The 8,260-nt window shown below is 40.5% G+C and overlaps 1 protein-coding gene across 1 annotated transcript in view; it reads right to left on the reverse strand.

The window, feature by feature from the left end:
- The window catches only part of TBPL1 (TATA-box binding protein like 1), a 34,841-nt gene extending 27,181 nt beyond the window's left edge, over positions 1-7,660 (reverse strand). Inside the window, exon 1 of the mRNA XM_023513506.1 lies at positions 7,405-7,660. The gene's annotated coding sequence lies outside the window, so the exon portion shown is untranslated. The remainder of the gene's footprint in view (positions 1-7,404) is intronic.
- Positions 7,661-8,260: the final 600 nt, after the last annotated feature.

An 8,260-nucleotide genomic window follows, 5' to 3' on the forward strand; every position in this document is an offset into this window, starting at 1 on the left:
GGTGTATGTGGCTGGCGCCTTAGCCACTTGAGCCACAGGCGCCGAGCCGTATTAGCGGTCTTACACCTAACAAGTTATTACTTAAGATTGGACCTCCACATCCTGAAGGCAACTGTGCTCCAGGAGCTTTTATAAACACAGAGACACAATTCTAATGTAAGAAAAGAATTATTCTACTTAAAACACACACAGAGATCTTCAGCACTTCTTATATTGCCTTTTCCCTCCTCTACACCTTATTTTCTTTTACTTCATTCTCAAGGGTCCTAAAAGTCATCCACATCCTAAGACTATCCCATAGTTGCTCATCACAGAATGGCTGTCCTGTCAGTCACTTTCAGGATACTAACCATTCAATTAGACAGTTTGGTGATCAAGGTATTATTCCTCTATTATAAAGTGAGAATGAAAATATGAGACAAGACAAAATTGTGAGAATAATGTGAATTATATCAATACAAATCATATTCAGAATGTGGTTTCAGACATCTGAAATGCTTCTAACAAAAACCTAAAAAGGATACACCACAAGGCAGGCATTCTCACAGTACACACAAAGTAAACAAGTATCCAAGGAGTTGTGCATTGAAGTAGAAGTTCTGAGATTACTGGCCAGTCCAAAGTTGTCTCTGCTCTATGGACGTAAAGATTGACATGAGCAATATGCTGCTGAGAAGATGACAAAATTAATATTCCCGTAGCTTTTTAATCTGTGGTGCTACCTAGCATCTCTTTCCTCAGCCCTCTCCCTTCCCTGACCTCCCCAAAAGATAGCAGAGTACCTTTGAGATTAGCACACCAAATTGGTGTTGGAAAGGTCTAGTGAATTGGTCATTGTGCCTTCAACATGTTTATGTTTCTTGCAACCACCCCAATCTGTGACTAGCAAAGATCCTGGAATGTTGTTAACCCACGAACAATAAATAAGGGATGCTCGTCACAAGTTCACTAGATTGTACACGCATGCCAGTAACTGGAGAGGCCTAAGAAACTCACTGCAGGAGAGAGAAGAAAGACTTTGTGGTTCAATGAAAGTACATGACAAATTGAAAATATGAGATGGTTCTTGTTCCACAAAAGCTTCAGGTTCACCGAGAGTCTTAGCTGAGGTTCAATGATAGGCTCTGTAAATGTTGACCATAGCCATAAATCAAATACCCATCTTCATATTTACACTTTTGGCTTACGCATTGGCTTTATTACCTTCATATCTAAAGGACATTAACATTCGTTCCCTGAGAAAAGTGTGGTGGAAAGAACACTAGGGAAACATTAACAATGTGTTACAGACCTTTGTCTCTAACTAGGTCAGTTTTATTGTGGACAATAGAATAGTATTGACACCTTGGAGACATATTTTCCTAAAATTTCCTAACATAGTCCTCAGAATATTTAAAATAAAAGGATATATATATGTATATGCTGAAATAGGCATGATCATTTGCTCTTATCTCAGTATTTTTTAGATACAGAATCCATGATGGCTGTGAGAATAATGTGAATTACATTATATCAATATTAAATCTATTCTGGCCAATCTAGTTGCTTAACTAAATCAACAGTATCAACTAGACTCCACTTTCTTTAAACAGGAAAACAAAAGTCTCACCCCTAAATACAAGCATATTTACCAGCCTCTTTAGTGTATGGAGGTTTATAAAAACTGAAACAAAACCAGCAAAACTTAAAAGAAGAAATTACAAACTGTACTCCTGTATATTTAAGACAAAATATGCTTGTAACTATATATATATATATATATTTTTTTTTTCTTTTGAGACAGAGACTCAAGCTGTCCCCCTGGGTAGAGTGCCGTGGCATCACAATTCACGGCAACCTCCAACTCCTGGGCTCAAGCGAGTCTCCTGCCTCTGCCTCCCAAGTAGCTGGGACCACAGGCGCCTGCCACAACCCCCAGCTATTTTTTGGTTGCAGCTGTCACTGTTGTTTGGCAGGCCTGGGCTGGATTCGAACCCGCCACCTTAGGTGTACGTGGCTGGTGCCCTAGCCACTTGAGCCACAGGCGCCGAGCCAATAATATATATTTTATAAAAATATATTTCAACTAGAAACCAACACCTGGATATCAGCCAAAATAGGAAAGAACAGTTGGCAATTCATTTTGAATAAGTAGAAATACTTTTTAGTTAGTGGCTTCAAAAGTCTATGTAACTAAACTATTTGGACTTAGCTTTAAAAGTTAGCTATTTCAATAGCAACCTAAACAAAGCTATAATTATCAAATTATTTCCTTGATTAGGTAGTCTCAGAGTTTGGTTTTAGCCTTACCATAAACAAATTTGCAATCCCACAAAGTCATTCTTGAGCTACTCAAATTATTGGAGCAGGGCAGCAAGTTCAGCTAAAATTACAAAAAGGCTACTATTTAGAACATTTACAGTGACACAGAATACTCAAGTTAAATGGCTTGACACTGACACTAACAAGTTTCAAGTTTACTATCAATTAAGTTTAAAAAAAAAGTATCTTCCAACAAAAGACTAATTCTGTTAAATGAAACCATTGGGGTCTATTCCTTTATTCAGAAGTATCATACTGCTAAACAAGCAGGCAAGTCCACAGGGAAATAACATTTCAATAGCTGCAACACGGTGCCAGGGCAGGCTTTGTTGGCTTCCCTTTTCTAAGAAACAGAGATGTCTCTCTTTACTTAGCCCATCTGCCATAAGTGATAACCAGATGCCTGTGTGACAATTCAGAATTTTAAAAAAGCACTTCCTCCTCTCAAAACCTAACAGTAAAGAGTCCAATAGTCAGTGATCACAAAGAAAGAATTTCAATGCTTTAATAGCAAGTCTCAAAAGAAACAAAGCATTCAAGTGCTCTGACGGTTTCCCTTTAATATACTACTTAAAGGTACCACTGGCTGGTAACACCTGCTATTATTAACTTCATAATGCAGATGAGGAAACTGGACTCAGGCCAGTGGAAAAACTTACTCAAGCCTTTACCCCTGAAAAGAAAGTACAGCCATGATGCTGAACACAGGTATCCTGTCTCCAAAGTCCAAACTTTAAGTGTTATACCAACCCTAATCCCAAGAAAATGTAAATGATTCTGATCAAAACTGTTCCATTTCACAATGAAAATACTTGTATCAGAAGGAGGAAGGTTAACAGTTGATTCTTTGAAATCATTTAATTAATGGAAATAATGTTTTTACTCCTTTTAAGATGTTGTTAAATCCTCACAAAAACATACCATGGGCCAATATATAGACACCTGTCTATATCACGCTAAGCATGATTCAATACTAACGCCATCCACTCATGTCCTGAGACAACTCTGCCTTTAACATACATCTGACTTTCAGTCTTCTTTCTCAAAAGATGAATACTGCCTTGTGAAAGTAATCAACAGCCAAATGGTTTCTTTATTGACCCCTACATGAAGGCAGATCTGAACTGCCCCAGAAATTACCTTAGTGTGTTCTTTAACATTTAATGAGACCCCCAGCAGCATGTTTACCAGCACAAATTCAGACATTTAAACTAAATCCCCAACTTTATCATCCTTTAGTCACAGATCAGACCAGATGAATAAAATTTCTGATGTGATTTGATTCCTTTCTACTAATGACATACTTCTAGACTACTGCTGCCTTTTAACAATTATACAAACATATACTCTCCATCTCTCTTCTAAAGAAAAGATTGATTGGCTAATAATATAAAAATTAAATTTGTCTATGTGGCCTGGAAAAACCTCAGATATGTATACAGTTTCTCACCCTTCTGAAACGTCCCAAAGTGGTAGTCATACAACAAGAACAAATACTGTATCTTGGCAGTCAACCATTATTTTTATTGTTTGAACTGATTAAAACAAACTCCCAAGTATTGCTGCTTTTAACCTGCATTACTGCAGCCAGGATAAAAAGTTGAAATTTTCGGCATCAAGAATTCATACCAAAAAGTTCCCCTCATCTACTAGATAAGTCCTTGGAGGGAAATAAAAATAAACAATCACCTCCTTCTAATAAACCAGCTAATCTTAAATATACACATACAGGATGAACATATAATAGGATGGCAACTCATACTCCTGATCCTCAAGAAATGTCTAATTTAGCAGGCATGATGAAATCCACACACCAGTAAGTACAGGAGCAGACAGTATGTAACAAAGGATCTAAAATTCAAGTTTATGTCTGCCATGTTTTGTTACCCACACATGTCATTTCTCTGCTATCTGTAAGTGCACAAAGAGCATTTGAAAGTTGAACACCTCTTTCATCTAGCTTTGCACCTCCGACACAGCACCAGACACGAGAAGGTGCAAAATGGATATAAATTTCAGAAAATCCATATTAATTCAATATCACAATACAACTAAATTTGCAAAGAGCCACAAGTTTTGACTCAGAGGCATCATGGAAATATTCCACTACAATTTCTTCTAAAATTGATTTAAACTTTATATTCTTATCAATAATTGCATCACATGGCCTATGATGCAATAGAAGGAAATCAATTACCTACATTAGTACTGGCCTTCTTTACCTAAAAAGTCTTCAACTCATTCAACTAGATTATATAGTATCTGCTTTTTAAATAACGTTCTACATTCATAATAAGACACGACACTCCAAAAAATTCAGCTGTATGTTTCATGCATATTTGTTTTGTTTTACAGAAAATTCTGCACATTTAACCAACAAAAATTTTGATGTGTCAATTTTCCACATGAAAAAAATTTGTGGAAATCACTTAACACACTTCTCTCAAATTTGGCAGAATGCAATTTCAATCAAGATTGATTTTAAGAATTCTTTAAGAACAAGAATTACAAAACTCTAAGATTCAATTTAAAACATAAAAGAGGCTCTACAATACTATTTTACCTCTAAAAAAACTGTTTATAATTACAGCATTACCACCTGGCCTTCTAAAGTCTTGTTCTGAAAAGTCCAAAAATGTTCATATGGCTTATCTCAATATAATAGTTTGATTCTCAGCATCAAGCTCTTATCTGTTTATTCACAACTAACAGTTATTCAGAATGAATACAGAATATGTGACATGACCACTCCAATTCTCCAAATAAAGGAGAGGGATACAGAAGAAAAAGGCAACAATGTAATATTAATGACAAGTATATAGGCTGCGTAGGGTGGCTCACACCTGTAATCCTAGCGCTCTGGGAGGCCCAGGCAGGTGGACTGCTTGAACTTAGGAGGTGGAAACTCTGTCTCTACTAAAAAAGAAAAATAGCTAGGCCTGGTGTCTGGCGCCTATAGTCCAGCTACTTGGGAAGCTGAGGCAAGAGGATTGTGTGAGCCCAGGAGTTGGAGGTTGCTAATGCCAGGGCAACAGAGTGAGACACTGTCTCCAAAAAAAAAAAAAAGGATATATAGGCCATGGATATATGTTGAAAACACCATGTAAGAAACAGAAATAAACAGCATAAAAGATCACTTTTGGGTGGGACATGATTAAATAGAGAGAGAAACTAAAAGACAACACCAAGCATTGAATGTGTCAGGGCAAAGAACAAGCCAAGAAAAAAAATGTATTGTTAATAAAGGGGGTACTAGGGCTTGATCCCCACTCAAACAGGGAAGACATAGGGATAACAGCCAGTGAGGGTGTTCACTAAGACTCACTTCTTGAAAGTCTGACTCAATATCCACAGCCATAAGTGTGGTCATCTCACCACATCCTTCACAGAAGAACAACTACATGAAAAATTAAGCAACAGCCCTCAATTCATTAAAGACAATGCTATTGCCTTTCTCTTCTTAGAGCATAATTGGCAATTATAGTTTCCCAATGTTCACACTTCCAATCCTTGTTAAAGGAAATTGCCCACCTGTTTAGACACACATGAAATTCCTTTAACAAGAGACACTGGCTCTTGATTCCACACTAAAAGCTTAAAACTGTATCCTGGATGGCCCTCATTCAGCCATCAGGCAACCAATACAGGGTACAGGGGAGCAAGTCACTCGTTTTTCATACTGATTTTGAGGGCAGAGAGTATGAAAAGAAGCGTCTAGGAATAAGGATGACACCTATTTGTTTAGGAGAAGCCAGGCTTAGCAGAAGAGATGGGGGACAAACAAAAGCTGTGGCTGACATAATTGCATGTATGATTTAGCAATTTTTTCATCTTTAATCTTCAACTTTATATAAAGAGCTTTGTTCCCACTAGTCACAAAAACAATGTTACTGCAATATATATATGTGGCCTTTTCAGTGTGCCACCCGAAAACCTTCTTTACTAACCTAAAATTTTGGAAAGCATAAAACCATTAACTAGTTTGTGATAAAAGGTAAAAAGATAGCATGAACTGATGGGCGTATCAAACTATGAATAATTCTTTCAACCAAACAGTGCCAAATGTCACTTCTCAATTTCAATGAACTGCCATTTTCTCAAACTTTGAAAGAGACTGCAAAATTATGCCAGGATGGCTGAACCTTCTTAAATTTCTTTGGGGAGAAATTGTCATCGCTTGTTCTCACACACACAATCATACCAAGCTTGTTCCTTGGTACAAGATTCAAGCCACCCTTTTAAAGCACTGTTACTGTCTAAAACCTAAATACAGAAGCTCATGCTAGTTACTCCCAGCATTGCTTTGGAACTGCAGGTGACAGATGCAGCAGAGGGCTCACAGATGTAGGCTGGCTGCAGGTTTTTAATGCAATGAGCACACTGACAGAGCGTGCAGATGCACGTTTCGGCAGCAGAATTTTTAAAAAGTCATTCGCTATCAGATTTACTTTTAGGGCTCTTATTAGCTATTTTTAAGCACTTATCCCGACTCTCATCCCTGCTTAGCTCTACCCACAATTCATTTTCTAGCTTCCAGATCCTTCTTCATCAAACCTAATTTTAGTCAGGAAAAAAAAAAAAAAAAAAAACAGAATAGAGCTGCTGGCATTTCCAGAACTAGGAGCCAAGGAAGCCGCTGTTTGGGAGCCCTCCTGCCGCGGCAGAGGCCGCTTAAGTTTTCTGGAAGCAACAGCCCCCCTAGCACCTCCGCACGGTCCTCTTGCCCGGGTGATGGCTCCATAGACAAATGGGGACTCTCCCTGCCCGGTATTTAAGTGGTGGTTTACACGCAGGCTAACCCATCTTTTCCTACCCTACACCAGGCTGGATAATTCTCCCAGGCACAGACGCCCCACCCCCACCCCGTTATCCGGAGTGAGATCACCAAACATCACCAGGTCCTCCTAAGAACCGAACCGTCCCTGGGCCACCGGACCAGTCTCCCGCACCTCAGCTCCGGTCCCCCCGCACCCGCCCCCGCACTCCCCGCCCCAGCACACCCCGGCTCCGCACACGCCCGCCCCGCGCCCAGAAGCTCGCACCCGGCACTCAGGCCGCTCGGTCGCCAGCGCTCCCCCCGCCCAGGGTCGCCTACGAGGTTACCGTGGGAAGAGGGGGCGGTGGCAGAGGACGCGGCGGCAGCGCTGCTGCCGGTTGCGTCGGAAACGAAGGATAAGCTGGAGGAAGAGGATGATGATGAGGCGGGCGCGCTCCCCAGTCTCCATGGAATTCCCGCCCCGGCCCGTTGCTAGGAGCCCCCGAGTCTCGGGCTCCGTCTTTCGAGCTTTGTTGTTCCGGGTACGAGGCGGCCGCGGCTTCCCGGCGACAATAAATAGACAAGACGCCGGGATCATAGAGAGAAAGCGCGCGGGGGCTAGAGCGCCACCGGACAGGGCGCCCCGGGGTGCCGCGCTAGCCACTCACTTCCGGCTTTCACTGGTCGCGTCACTTTCCCCCGCCCTGCCCCCACCCTTCCTTCTCTCTTTCTCTCTTCCTGGTCCCTAAGTCAGGCCTTTCTTGCCCACCGGCTTGGCTCAGTCGCCACGAAAAGGCAGGCGTGGTGCCCTTTACGGCGTTGGGCTCGAGTTGTGGGGTTCTTTTTGCTTGAGAACCGCTGAAAAAGGTTCAGAAAAAACCGTGTGTCCCTTATAAATTTCTGGTTGTTATCTACACATGTGTACGTAATTTCTGGCGTACAGACTATAAATGGACTTTTAAATTTTTTTGTCGAAATCTTAGAACTTTCTTCCTAACTCATTCAATTTCTACAAAGGGCCCCCATATAATATGCAATAATTGATAAATCTAGTATCTAACCACTCAACGAGACTTATTTTCTGTCTGAAAAAGTCCTACTTGGCTTTTTCAGTCAAAATAAATATGCTTTTTTGCGATGTCGCGATCAAATTCGCACTAAGGAATTCGAATCCTAGTCTTAGAGCAATACGGGATAAGAGAT

The sequence above is a fragment of the Otolemur garnettii genome, unplaced genomic scaffold (assembly GCF_000181295.1).
Source record: "Otolemur garnettii isolate 467f Iridium unplaced genomic scaffold, OtoGar3 scaffold00042, whole genome shotgun sequence".
NCBI lineage: Eukaryota > Metazoa > Chordata > Mammalia > Primates > Galagidae > Otolemur > Otolemur garnettii.